This window comes from Mustela nigripes, chromosome 3 (assembly GCF_022355385.1).
Source record: "Mustela nigripes isolate SB6536 chromosome 3, MUSNIG.SB6536, whole genome shotgun sequence".
Lineage (NCBI taxonomy): Eukaryota > Metazoa > Chordata > Mammalia > Carnivora > Mustelidae > Mustela > Mustela nigripes.
The window spans coordinates 115,173,504-115,188,718 of NC_081559.1; the positions used below are offsets into that span (position 1 = coordinate 115,173,504).

The 15,215-nt window shown below is 38.5% G+C and overlaps 1 protein-coding gene across 2 annotated transcripts in view; it reads left to right on the forward strand.

The window, feature by feature from the left end:
• The window catches only part of UBE2V2 (ubiquitin conjugating enzyme E2 V2), a 61,422-nt gene that overhangs the window by 27,911 nt on the left and 18,296 nt on the right, over positions 1-15,215 (forward strand). The window lies entirely within an intron of this gene.

Consider the following 15,215-nt stretch of genomic DNA (forward strand, 5'->3'; position numbering starts at 1 on the left):
GTGAAAGTTTGACTTCCTTTTTGCTGATTTGGATGCCTTTTATTTTTTTTTGTTGACTGATTGCTGAGGCTAGGACTTCTAGTACTGTTTTGAACAACAGTGATGAGAGTCGATGTTCTGTGTCATATTCCTGACCTTAGGGGGAAAACTCTCAGTTTTTCCCTATTGAGTATGATAGTCTCTGTGGATCTTTTGTATGGCCTTTGTGATGTTTAGGTATGTTCCCTCTATTCCTACATTATGGAGTGTTTTTTTGTTTTTTGTTTTTGGGTTTTTTTTTTTTTTTGGTATCAAGAAAGGATGCTGTAGCGACTCCTGGGTGGCTCAGCTGGTTAAGTGGTTGCCTTCGGCTCAGATCGTGATGCCAGGTTCCTCGGATCCAGTCCCACATCAGGCTCCTTGCTCAGCAGGATGCCTGCTTTGCCCTCTGCCTGCCCCTTCCCCTGCTTGTGCCATCTCTCTATCTGACAAAAAGATAAATAAAATCTTAAAAAAAAAGATGCTATATTTTGTCAAAAGCTTTTTCTGCATCCATTGAGAGGATTAAATGGTTCTTATCTTTTCTCTTAAAATGTAGTGTATCACATTGATTTGCAGATGTTGAACCACCCCTGCGGCCCAGGAATAAATCCTGCTCCTGGTGGTGGTGGTGAATAATCCTTTTGGTATACTGTTGGATCCTATTTACTAGTATCTTTTTTTTTTAAAGTGATTCTTCTTCTTCTTCTTTTTTTTTTTTTTAATTTTTAAAGATATTATTTATTTATTTATTTACAGAGATCACAAGTAGGCAGAGGGAGAGAGAGGAGGAAGCAGGTACCCTGCTGAGCAGAGAACCCCATCAGGGCTCAATTCTAGGACCCTAAGATCATGACCTGAGCCAAAGGCAGAGGGTTTTTGTTTTTGTTTTTTTGAGAAAGAGAGAGAGAGAGAGCAAGCGAGAGAGAGGGAGGAGGAAGTAGGCTCCCTTCCTAGCAGAGAGCCCGATATGGGACTCGATCCCAGGACCTGAGATCATGACCTAAGCTGAAGGCAGAGGCTTAACCCACTGAGCCACCCAGGCAGCCCAAAAGGCAGAGGTTTAACACACTGAGCCACCCAGGTGCCCCCTATTCACTAGTATCTTGGTGAGAATTTTTACATCCCATGTTTATCAGGGTATTGGTCTGTAATTCTCCTTTTGGGGGGGGGGGTCTTTGTCTGGTTTTAGGATCAAGGTAGTGATGACTTCATACAATGAGTTTGTAAGTTTTCCTCACATTTCAATTTATTTGGACAGTTTTGGAAGAATAGGTATTAGGTCTTCTTTAAATGCTTGGTAGAATTCCCTGGGAAGCGATCTGGACTGGACTCTGGTTTGTTGGGAGATTTGGGATTATTGCTTCAATTTCTTTGCTGGTTATGTGTCTGTTCAGGTTTTCTCTTCCTTCCTGTTTCAGTTTTGTTAGTTTATATGTTTCTAGGGATGTATCCATTTCTTCCATATTACCTAATTTGTTGGCATATAGTTGCTCATGATGTTTTTACAATTTTATTTCTTTGGTGTTGGTTGTGATCTTTCTTTCATTTATGATTTTACTGATTTGGGTCCGTTTTCTTTATTTTTGTTTATTTTTTAAAAATTTTATTATTAATATATAATACATTATTTGTTTCAGGGGTACTTTCTCATTTTGGTAGGTCTGGCTGGGGTTTATCAATCTTGTTAATTTTTTCAAAGAAATACCTTCTAGTTTTGTTAATTTGTTTTACTGTTGCTTTTTTTTTAAATTTCTATATCATTGATTTCTGTTTCAGTCTTCTCTTGCTGGATTTAGGCTTTATTTGATGTTTTCTTTCTTAGCATGTATCTGTTTGGGGGCCACCTCCGCCGTTAGTTTCAGATTACCTTTGTCACATTCACATTCTTTGGTTGATGAGGAAATCTTAATATCTAGGAAAAACTATTTCCTCTGTTTCTTTTTCTTTAAAAATTTTCTCCAGAGTCTTGCCTTTCAGATTTGCTAGAAGAATGTTAGAACTATTTTTTCAGGTTCCAAGGGCAAGGCTGTTAGAATTTCAGCTTAAATTGGAAGAGTCTTTAGAGTAATTTGAGAACTTAATCTTTGGAACAAGTTTGTCATGTAGCACATTGCTTTTTTTTTTTTTTTCCAGGTTTTTGATGTTTTTTTGTTTATGTTTTATAGTTTTTTTCTGCTGACATCTTACGTATTTTCACCCACTGTTCATCTTTATGGTGAATCTGGAGAGTTCTTCCTTTAGGAGACTTTCCTTGTCCCCCTTTTGGGGTAAGTTGTCCTTTCTAAATGCTCCCAGACAGTTTTTCACATTGTATTATGTTGTTTCTCTGTCTTTCTCTCATAGACTATAAAGTTCTTGAAACCAGGGTTTTAGTCCTCCTAGTCTCAACTTCCTAGTCTACGTAGTAATTGAATCTAGTAGTACTCAAATGATTTTTGAATGTAGGTGTGAATTAATAAAGTAGTGAATGGATGACAAAATAGAGGTCACCTGTTCCTTTCCTGCCTTATGTGTGTCCTTCTGCGTTATGTTTTCGTGATGTTATTTGTTCCATTAAGGAAGATAATAATGTTAAAATCAAATATTTGTCTTACTGAAAAATTACGGAGTATTAGCAGAAAAGTTTTATAAATCTTTTTACTAATATATGATTTTAAGCACCATAAACCAGAAATTCTTGGACTTCAATTTTAATGCTTTCTTTACAGTACTTTTTCACATGACAGATTACAGAAATTCTTTTTTTTAATATATATTTTATTAATATATTTGATTGAGAAAGAGAAATGACAAGCAGGCAGAGAGGCAAGCAGAGAGAGGGGGAAGCAGGCTCCCTGCTGAGCAGAGAGCCTGATGTGGGGCTTGATCTCAAGACCCTGAGATCATGACCTGAGCCGAAGGCAGAGGCTTAACCCACTGAGCCACCCAGGTGCCCCAAATTACAGAAATTCTTTACGGTATTTGTTTATATGACAAATTATAACAGTGAGTGATTTTTAGAAAATACGTATTTTAAGTTGTATACATTCTGTAATCTCCCTGCTTTTTTATTTTATTAAAATTTTATTTTACCTTTTTTGTGTGTGTTCCAAGATTCATTTTTTATGCACCAGACCCAGTGCTCCATGCTATACATGTCCTCCTTAGTACCCACCATCAGGCTCATGTAACCCGCCCACTCCCATCCCCTATAAAAGCCTCAGTTTGTTTCTCAGAGTCTACAGTCTCTCATGGTTCATCTCCCCCTCTGATTTCCCCCAACTCACTTCTCCTCTCCATCTCCCTATGTTCTCTGTGTTATTCCTTATGCTTCACAAGTAAGTGAAACTATATGACAGTTGGCTCTCTGCTTGACTTATTTCACTCAGCATAATCTTCTTCAGTCATATCCATGTTGCTACAAAATTTGGGTAATCATCCTTTCTTATGGAGGCATAATATTCCATTGTATATATGGACCATATCTTCTTTATCCATTCGTCCGTTGAAGGGCATCTTGGTTCTTTCTCAGTTTGGCAACTGTGACCATTGCTGCTATAAACATTGGGGTACAGATACCCTTCTTTTCACTACATCTGTATCTTTGGGGTAAATATCTAGTGGTGCAATGGCAGGGTCATAGGGAAGCTCTATTTTTAATTTCTTGAGGAATCTCCACACTGTTCTCCAAAGTGGCTGCACCAACTTGCATTCCCACCAACAGTGTAAGAGGGTTCCCTCCAACATGTGTTGGAGGGTTTCTCCACATCCCCTCCAACACATGTTGTTTCCTGTCTTGCTAATTTTGGCCCTTCTAACTGGTGTAAGGTGGTATCTCAATGTGGTTTTGATTTGAATCTCCCTGATGGGTAATGGTGATGAACATTTTTTCCTGTGTCTTTTAGTCATTTATATGTCTTCTTTGGAGAAGTGTCTGTTCATGTCTTCTGCCCATTTTTGGATGCGATTATCTGTATTGTGTGTTGAGTTTGAGGAGTACTTTATAGATCTTGGGTATCAGCCCTTTGTAGTGTCATTTGCGAATATCCTCTCCCATTTTGTGGGTTGCCTCTTTCTTTGTTGACTGCTTTCTTGACTGAGCACAAGTTTTTGATCTTGATGAAGTCCTAAAAGTTCTTTTTTGCTTTTGTTTCCTTTGCCTTTGGAGACATATCTTGGAAGAAGTTTCTGTGGCTGAGGTCGAAGAGGTTACGGTCTATTTCTCCTCTAGCATTTTGATAGATTCCTGCATCACGTTGAGGTCTTTATCCATTTCAAGTTTATCTTGGTGTATGGTGTAAGAGAATGGTTGACTTTCATTCTTCTACACACAGCTGTCCTCTTTTCCCAGCACCATTTATTGAAGGGACTGTTTTCCACTAGATATTTTATTCTTGCTTTGTTGAAGATTATTTGACCATAGAGTGGAAGGTACATATTTGGACTCTCTACTTGGTTCCATTGTTCTGTATGTCTGTTTTTGTGCCAGTACCATGCTGTCTTGGTGATCACAGCTTTGTAGTAAAGCTTGAAATCAGGCAATGTGGTGCTTCCAGTTTTGTTTTTCTTTTTCAGCATTTCCTTAGCAATTTGTGGTCTCTTCTGGTTCCATAAAAATTTTAGGATTGTTTGTTCCAGCTCTTTGCGTAATGCTGATAGAAATTATGATCAGGATGGCATTGAAAGTATAGATTGCTCTGCACAGTAAAGGCATTTTAACAATGTTTATTCTTTGATCCATGAGCATGGAATGCTTTTCCATCTTTTTGTGTCTTCAGTTTCTTTCATGAGTATTCTGTAGTTCCTAGAGTACACATCCTTTAAACTCTTTGGTTAAGTTTATTCCCAGGTAGGTATAGTAAATGGAATCGATTCTCTCTTTTCCCTTTCTTTATTTTCATTTTTAGTGTATAAGAAAGCAGCCAATTTCTGTATACTGATGCTGTATCCTGCCACATTACTGAATTGCTCTGTGAGTTCTAGTAGTTTGGGAGTGGAGTTTTTTGGATTTTTCATATAAAGTATGTCATCTGTGAAGAGAGAGAGTTTGACTTCTTCTTTGCCAGTTTGAATACCTTTTATTTCTTTTGTTTTCTGATTGCTGTTGCTAGGACTTCTAGTACTATGTTGAACAACAGTGGCGAGAGTAGGCATCCTTGTCATGTTCCTGATATCAGTGGGAAGGCTGTCAGTTTTTCGTCATTGAAAATGATAACTTCTGTGGGTTTTTCATAGATTTTATGAAGTTGAGGAATGTTCCCTCTGTCCTTATACTTTGAATTGTTTTAATCAGGAATGGATGCTGTATTTTGTCACCTGCTTTTTCTGCATTGAGAGGACCATGTGGTTCTTTTATTGATTTGTTCTATCACGTTGATTGATTTGTGGATGTCGAACCACCCTTGCATCTCAGGGAAAACAACTACCTGGTCATGGTGGGTAATCTTTTTAATGTACTTTTGGATCCTATTAGCTAGGATCTTGGTGAGAATCTTGGCATCCATATTCATCAGGGATATTGGTCTGAAATTCTCCTTTTTCATGTGGGGTCTTTGCCTGGTTTCGGGATCAGGGGAATGCTGGCTTCATAGAAAGAGTCTGGAAGTTTTCCTTCTCTATTTTTTGAAACAGCTTCAGGAGAGTAGGTATTATTTCCTTTTTGAATGTTAGGTAGAATTCTCCAGAGAATCCGTCAGGTCCTGACTCTTGTTTTTTGGGGGGGTTTTTGATCACTGCTTCAATTGGTCTGTTCAGGTTGTCAGTTTCTTCCTGATTCAGTTTTGGAAGTTTATAGATTTCTGGGAATGCATCCATTTCATCTAGATTGCTTAACTTATTGGCATATAACTGTTGATAGTTATTTCTGATGATTTTTTCTATTTCCTTGGTGTTAATCGTGATTGCTCCCTTTTCATTCATAATTTTAGTAATTTGGGTCCTGTCTCTTTTCTTTTGGGTTAGCTTGGCCAGTGGTTTATTGATCTCATTGATTCTTTGAAAGAATCTGCTTCTAGTTTTTTTTGATATGTTCTGCTGTTTCTTTAGGTCCTATCTCATTGATCTCTGCTTTGATCTTGATTATTTCCCTTCTTGTGTGTGGGGTTGGCTTAATTTGTTTTTTGATTCTCAGTTCTTTAGGGTTTAAAGAGAGCTGATGTATTTGGGATTTTTCAGTTTTTTTTGAGGGAGCCTTGGATGACTATGAATTTCCCCCTTAGAACCACCTTTGCTGTATCCTATAGGTTTTGGACTGATGTGTCTTCATTCTCCTTGGCTTATATGAATTGTTTTAAGTTGTTCTTTGATTTCCTGGTTGATCCAAACATTCTTGAGCAGGGTGGTCTTTAGCTTCCAAGTGTTTGAATTCCTTCCAAACTTTTTCTTGTGATTCAGTTCTTGTGGTTCAGTTTCAAAGCATTGTGGTCTGAGAATATGCAGGGAATAATCTCAGTCTTTCGGTATCTGTTAATTCCTGCTTTGTGACCCAGTATATACGGTCTGTTCTGGGGAAAGTGAGCTCAAGAAGAATGAGTATTCTGTTTTTTTAGGGTAGAATGTTCTTTATATATCTAAGAGGTTCATCTGGTTCAATATGTCATTCAGTGCTTTTGTTTCTTTATTGACTTTCTGCTTGGATGATATGTTACTGAGAGTGCTATGTTAAGATCTCCTACAATTAATGTATTCATATCAATATGACTATTTTGTTTATAAGGTTTTATTTATTTATTTGACAGACAAAGATCACAAGTAGGCAGAGAAGCAGGCAGAGAGAGAGGAAGAAGCAGGCTCCCTGATGCAGGGCTTGATCCCAGGACCCTGGGCAGAGGCTTTAACCCACTGAGCCACCCAGGCACCCCATGACTCTTTATTTTGATTAATGGTTGGCTTATATAGTTGTCTGCTCCCATATTGGGGGCATAAATATTTACAATTGTTAGATACTCTTGGTGGATAGACACTTTAAGAATGATATAGTATCCTTCTGTATCTCTGACTACAGTCTTAAGCTTAAAATCTAATTTATCTGATATGAGAATTGCTATCGCAGCTTTCTTTTGAGGCCCATTGGCATGAAAGATGGTTCTCCATCCCTCCACTTTCAGTCTGGATATATCTTTAGGTTCCAAATGTGTCTGTTATAGACAGCATATGGCCGGGTCCTGTCATTTTAACTAGTCTGCCACCCAATGCTGTTTTATGGGAGCATTTAGGCCGTTCATGTTGAGAGTAATTATTGAAATACAAGTTTTTATTGATATCATGTTGTCTGTGTAATCCTTGTTTCTATGATTGTCTCTGTAAATTTCTGTTTTATGGCACTTGGGATCTTTCTTCTTTTATAGAACACCCCTTAACATTTCTTGTAGTGCCAGCTGTGTGGTCACATATCTTTTTAAATTTTGCGATTATTGGAAGCTCTTTATCTCTCCATCCATTTTGAATGTCAGCCTTGCTGGATAAGGTATTCTTGGCTGCATGTTCTTCTCACTTAGTGCCCTGAATGTCTTGCCAGCCCTTTCTGGCTTGTCAGATTTCTTTGGAAGATCTGACGTTATTCTGTTGGTCCTTCCTCTGTATGTAAGGGATCTATTCCCCCTAGCTGTCCGTAAGACCTCCTGTCTGAAATTATGATACGTGAATTTCACAGTTAAGTGTCTGGATTTCTTTCTAGATCATTGATCTTGGCGGGGTATCCTTTCTGCTTCTAGGTCACGAAACTTGTTCCATTCCCCAGATTGGGGAAATTTTCATCCAGAATTTATTCAGCTGTATCTTCTATTCTTCTTTCTTTCTCTACTCCCTCAGGGATCCCAATAATTCTGATGTTGGAATGTTTCATGGCATCATTTATTTCCCTAATTCTGTTTTCATGGCTTCTAAGCTGTTTGTTTCAGGGCTCCTGATCTTTCTTTTCTATCAGCTTGTCTTTTAGATCACTGATTCTGTCTTCTGCCTCAGTTAACCCAGCTGTTAGAGTATTTAGATTAGATTGGATCTCATTGATAGCATTTTAACTTCTGCCATATTGGCTCTTACTTCCACCCTTAGAGATTCTGTGTTGTCACTAATGGTCTTCTCCAACCTAGCCATTGCCTGGATAATTATTATCTTGAATTCCCTTTCCAACATACTGTTTATGTCCATATCCAATAGTTCTAATGGGGAGGGCACAGTCTCTGATTTTTTCCTCTGTTGGGTGTTCCTCCTCCTCGTCATTTTGGTGAGAAGTTGTTGAGGGAATGTATAGCTGAATATATCAGCCACAGTCGAGGCAGGGTACACCCTGGAAAGTTTTGGAGTAATCGGAAGTCCCCACCAGTAATAAAGAGAGAGAGAGAGAAGAAAAAAAAAACACAGCCAGAAAGAGCCCCTAAAGTAAGATGTATAAGGTACATAAACAAGAACAAACAAGACCGACAAAGTAAAGGACAAGAAAAAAAAGAAAATCCCAACCAAAATGAACTCCAAGAATAAGATTAATATAACCCAGAACAGAGTCAAATACACAGAAACACTGACAGGGGAATAAAATGGGAGTGTGGTTATAAATCTCGATGTGGGCGAGGAAGGTTATTTTGTTTTTCCTGGGTGTTTCTTGTTATCCTTGTTAAAGGACTCAACTTTCCAGAGATAAAGGGAGATTGAAACTGATTTATATATATGGGTAGCATCGAATAGGAAAAAGGATTATTTTGAAGCTTATATCTGTATTATATTAAAAAAAGACAAAAAGAAATACAATTATATGTATGAAAAAAGTTCAAGTTAGGGGCACATGGATTGCTCAGTGGGTTAAGGCTCTGCCTTCACTCAGGTCATGGTTTCAGGGTCCTGGGATTGAGCTCCGTATTGGGCTTTCTGCTTGGTGGGGTTCCTGCTTCCCCCCACTCCTCTGCTTGCCTCTCTGCCTGCTTGGGATGTTTGTTTGTCAAGTAAATAAATAAAATCTTAAAAAAAAAAGTTCAAGTTAAAAAGCTATTATGGAAATATTGTATTAAACCTCTAGTTGTAATGTTAAGTAGGTTAAAAAAATTAAAAAAAAACAAGAATCGTGAGAACGAGTTAAAAAAAAGTTTTATGTATGAAATATACAGGTTTGGGGACAAATGCTGGGAGCTTAATATATTGTTTTCTCCCTCATGTTGGGGTTTTACAGTTTTATGGGGACCCTGTGGTGGTTGTCCTCTTGTTCTTTTGGCTTGTCTTCTGGGGTGGGGGAGGCTCCTGTGTTGTTTTCCATCATCTTGCTTGGGTTGAGTCTCAACGGGCTGGGCTCTGTGGAAACTGGATTTTCAGGCTTTTGTTTTCTGGGGGTTTTTGTTCTTTGGTGGGTTTTTTGTGTCTTTTCAGAGGGTCAGAGCAAAGAATCTGTCTGCTCCCAGACCTCTGCCTCAGAGAGAAGCCTCAGACTGTTGCCCTCTGGGTGGTCCAGAACACACAGACTCCCTTTGCAATCTCCACTGAAAACCACAACCTCCCACAGGCATTATGCACCCCCAGCCACCATTCCAGTGGTCACCCAAGGCCCCTGCTTGTCTCTGCACCCCTGTGCAACTAAAACTGCAAGTGATACTGGTCCGTGGGTGCCTTTGCTGGAACTACTGTCTGGAGTCAAGGCTCATGCTGGGTGTGCCCAGACTCCACTGCCTAAAAGGTTGCAGAAGGCTGTGGGCAGAAGAACCCCAACTGGAGTTTGCACTGTGTTCTCTCAGGCGCAGGTGGATGTATGCCCAGCCCCTGTGGTGGTATAAGCAGCTGAAAGTTGCGGGCTCAGGGACCATGGACTGGGGGGGCCCTGCTGAACTCTGTCTGGCATGGGTGGTCTCTTGTGGTGACTGTCCTGGGACCGTGGGTTAGGCCCGTGCCCATGATTGCCTGATTCCACCAGTTGCCCTTAAGGTCTTTTGCTCTTTTTGAGTGCTTTTAACTAGACTCCCAGTTAATCCTGGTCCCCAGTCACAGGGCACTTTCGTATTGGTGTATTACTTTCCAGGGGGTCTCTTAGGGTGGCTCCCTCTCCACTGATGTCTTTTGCCTTCGTAGAGATCCAGAAGTGTATAATCTTATATCTCGGGCTGATTTCATGGGTGTTCAGAGTGTTCTGGTGGATACTTAGCTTACTTTAGGGGACCAGTTGAAATAGGGTCTTCTACTTCTCTGCCATCTTGCCCCTCGATCTATAATCTCCCTACTTTTTCTGTTTTTTTAAGATTTTATATATTCAACAGAGAGAAAGATCACAAGTAGGCAGAGAGGCAGGCAGAGGGGGGGGGGAAGCAGGCTCCCCGCTGAGCAGAGAGCCTGATGTGGGGCTTGATCCCAGGACCCTGAGATCATGACCTGAGCCGAAGGCAGAGGCTTAACCCATTGAGCCACCCAGGTACCCCTATAATCTCCCTACTTCTAAAAAAATTTTTGAATTTTGGGATGCCTGGATGGCTCAGTTGGTGGAGCATGTGATTCTTGATATTGGGATGATGAATCAAGCCCCACATTGGGCATAGAGCTTACTTAAAAAAGTAAAAGTGAATAAAATTTTCTGGATTTTGAAATACAGTATATAGTGATAGAGTGTTGTAACCGTGTTGGGAAATTTGAATATTAGATTTGACTCAGTTGTTAGTTCACCATGGTCTTAAATAAGTTACTTCATGTTTTGGTCTTTGTAAATGTGGATATAGCTGTCCATTATAGCCCAAAAGATTTCTTTTATATACAAATAAATGGCTGTATGAAAAAGTGATTTGAAAAATATAAAATGCTATGTTTCTTTTTCTTGGATAGGACTGTTTTGAGTATACCCAGTGTGTGACATATAGAAAAATTTCTTTTAAGGGAATTCAGAATTGTATGTATTTTGTCAGAGTTTCTTCCACAGTTGATCAAGATGTGTCTCATCCCCATCAGATTTGCAGGGACTTTCGACAAGTTAGTAGTGGCTAGGGAAAAGAGTTCCATCTGGGACTAGTGGGTTCCATGAGGTCTCATTGGAGAATTAATGGCTAAGAGATTCAACCCTGATTCAGTCACTCTCCATGTAATTAGATTGAATTTTATGAGATTACTCTTTCTGTTGGTTAAAAAGATGCCTAAATAGCGGCACTTTCATTTTCTAAGATTCAACTTAATAATTTAAGCTTTAATTTTCTTATCTAGTGAAATGGTGATATTATATCAGTTTACAAGGTGAGATTTAGTGAAGTAATTCCTCCTGTAAAGTTTTTAGCAAATGTTTGTCTCATAGGAGGTGCTCAGTAAGTATGTTATTTTTAATCAGATCAGCTTGTTGGGGTTTGAGGAGAACTCAGAACTCCCACAATGGGGCAGGACCAGAGAACTAACGGCACAGGTGGGGACTCTTCATGAATTCTATCTTAACAGTGTATCTGCTCAGGCTTGTTGCAACCCACATGTCAGAACTCTGCAGGGGGACAGGTAAACAACCTGGTTGCTTCCCATAGCACTCATGCCCCAGCTACTCTCTTCCTTAACCTCATATACTGATACTCTAGGTAGTGTGATAGGGGAGGGACACGCATGCCCCAGATACTCTCTTCCTTAACCTCTGGGTACTCTGGGTAGTGGAGTCAGGGGAGGGGACCCATTGCCAACTTGAGTGTTCTTGAAGATCAGCTAAAGGATGGTTGAAAAGCACATAACACAGAAAAGATTTATTCCATTCCTACAGGTGTTCTCCTTTAATTTTTGAGTAGGTGGTCATTACTCTGGTCCAGTCTCCCAACCCCTGCCCCTCAAGCAAGCATTTTAAAATGGCATTTGATAATGTCTGTCACAGAAAGATGTTCATAAGTAGGGGGAAAGGGAAGTTACAGAACTATGAGTCATGTTCTCATTTTGGCAAAAAACATGGAAACCATATTTTGTATATGGAGAATAATCTGAAGAGAAGTATATTAAAATAGTAACCATAATTATTCCTTGAATTTTGGGGACTTTTGTATATCTTAGACTGTTTACCATCAGCTGCTGGAACTGGAATCCACACTGCCCTCTCTAAAACTATAATATCGCTTATCTTTTTTTTAGTGTTACTTTAGAACTTCCTTAATTTAGATGATTAGTTGCAAACTAGTATATGTGCTTTGTTACCATTTCTCATATGTTTGTGTGGACATATTGATAGATTTATTACTATTCAAGGTCTTACACTATTTTTGCTGTAATTTGAAAAAGGTAAAAATTTGTGCTTTTATTTTTGGTATCATGGGAATTAAAGGCAAATGATTTGGGATTTGATATCCTTCAGATTTAAAGCTGGAAGCATGTTTCCTAGGTTGTTTGCATTGTCTGTGTAGTTTTTGGTGTTATGGCTCAGAAGTGCAGGTTCGTTGTGATGAAGGAGAGACTAGATTGATTAGTGGAGGAAGCCTGGAGATGGGTTTTGGTCTTGGTTTGTCAACAAAAACATAGTTAAGTGACTTTAGGATAATCACCCAACATTTCTGGTGATAATTTTCTTTCCTCTAAAGTGTTTGGTTTTGGACTGGATGATCTCTGGTGTTCTCCTGGACCAAATATTGACAGCATTTTAAAAGTTTCAGCTAGAAAAGGATAGATTTATGGGTTATTTATTAACTGAACCCAGACTAAGGAGGTAAAATATTTAAAACTGTTAACAAAACAACACACACAGATATACAGGAAAAAGACAAGTAGAACTGTAGAAAAAGACTCCTACTCCTAGAAGGTAGCTGTTTAATATTTCAGTTTTCATGGTGTAATATGCCCATCTTGTGGCTTTGTTTTTTCCTTCATAGACATTGGTGGTTTGGTGAAATAAAGCCATTGCTCTAGTCCTGAATTTGAAAATAAGGCTCAGTGTTTTTTGGTTTTTGTTTGTCTTACACTTTAAAAGTAAAATAGTCTAAGCTGTTACAACTTTTTAAATGTTAGTATTGTCAGTAATAGAGCTATCAGTTTTAGAACTATTTTCCCAGAAAGCTATATAAAGAAAGGGTGAAAAGTTTAGCAGTAACTAGGTTTAGCATTTTTATGGCACTTATGTAAAGAGAAACATTAATTTTACTTTGTTTGCCTTGTTATTTTGGATGCTCATCAAGGTCACTTGATTGAATTGTTTATAACTAGGAGGAAACATTTGTAACAATTTATTATAATACAAATTTATAGTAATTCTTGGGGAATGACTTCATAAGGGCAAGGGTAATCAGGTTCATTTAGGATTATTTTAAAAACTCAGTAGCAATATATTGTGGAAATAATGACTATAGTTACAGGAAAGTAGCAATGGTAGGTGAATAGAAACTTACAGCTTAGGATAATATTTCTAGGGTCCACCCCACAGGGTTGTACAAAGAGCTTTTCTTCTCACATAGCTTCGATGGAGGTTAATTAAAGTTTTATGTAATTCTCTCTAAAAACATAACTGAAATGATCATCATAGTCAACATTGAGTTTAAGATGGATTGCCTTGTTTAGTTTTCACAGTGATTCTGTGGGTAGGAACTACTGTTACCTCACTTTTATAGATGAGAAAATAGGGCTGGGGTCACATATCAAGTGGTTAGCAGAACTGGACTTTGGCAGTCTGATTCTTGTATCTGTGCCAGGATATGCTGCCTGTGTAGTTTATACTGCTGTGCAGCTTGGTGGTTAAAAGTGGCTTTGGTCTAGAAATTGAGGATCTGTCTCTTATAGCTTGTATGACTTTGGGTAGGTCATTTAACTTCTTTATATCCCAGTTCCTACAATGGTAAAATGGGTGCTTTTAGGATTAAATGGGATGATTTAATTTTGCTTAAAGTAGCATACAGTGTATGCTAAACAAGTGGTTATTGATAATCATAATAGTTGTAATAATGACTATTCTTGTTTCTTGTGATTTATGACAGCTCCATATTTTTGTGGCCCAAGATTTTCAAGCTTTTTTTTTTTTTTTTTTATAAATAAAGCACAGGACTGTGCTAGTATTCTATGGCTAGTGTTCTCTTAAGTTATAATATTTATTGCTTTTTCATTGTATGTCCGGAAGGATTAATATGAATTAATAAGTGAAAGATGTTTTGGTTTTACCAAGAGAGAGGTTACACAAATTGACAGTTAGCTTTAGAAGAGATGTCTCTAAAAAAAAATAGATGTCACTTTTTTCTGCTTCATCGTTTTGTGTGTATGCATCCATGAGAGGGAGTACACAAGAATATATGTGCAATCTCCAGAACCAGAGAGAGAGGCTTCTGGGGACATTTACCTAATTTTTTCAAGACTTATGTGGTGGGACTGGGGGATGTTTCAATCTTGATGTTGTTGAGAACATGCGAGACCACAAGATCTATCCTTTGGAGAGGCCAGGCCAATAATTTTAGGAAAGGTGTGGTCAGTTAGAAGAACCATGGTTGGATTCTAGGGATTGGAGTTCACAGTGATGGCAAAGACCAGGTTTACTGAGAATGAAAGAGAAAACTTGAAATGCTAGGGAATTCTAGGCAGAGGGGAAGACATCTGTGTTAAGATTTTAAAAATAGAGTAGGGGTGAGAAGGTCTTAAGAATGGGAGGTGTGAGAAGGACTAGTGGATCATGAATAATTTGCTGGGTTGGGCCCAGAGGTGAAGGGTGGGTCCCAAGAAACTGTTACATTCATGAGGAGAGTTATTCTCATTTGGAGGAACTCTCCAAGTGATGATTAAGTGGCATTCTGACATGGGAGAGGTAAGACCCTATTGTTTGGGGCGAGAATAGTAAAGGAGACTGACTGGGGAATGTGGGTGGTGCTGCTTCAGGGTTCTAGAAGAAAATAGTACTTTTAGTGCCATTTTTAAAGTAGGAACATAATTCCATTCTTTAAAAAGCATTAGAGAGTGTATGTTAATGGATTTGAGCTTTTATGAACGTTCTCGTCTTTGCCCATTTATTTGATGCAGTGTTCTAGGCTTGGGACAGAAATCTCAGTTATGGGAAAATACTTATTTTATAGTGATTTCCTTAGGATTGATTTATATCAGGATAACATTAATTAGGAATTTATATACATGATCTGTATTACAGTTAATATTTGGTACAGTGCTTTCTCTTTAGTGTTTTCATTTTTTTTTTAAAGATTTTATTTATTTATTTATTTGACAGAGAGAAATCACAAGTAGATGAAGAGGCAGGCAGAGAGAGAGAGAGAGAGAGGGAAGCAGACTCTCTGCTGAGCAGGGAGCCCGATGTGGGACTCGATCCCAGGACTCTG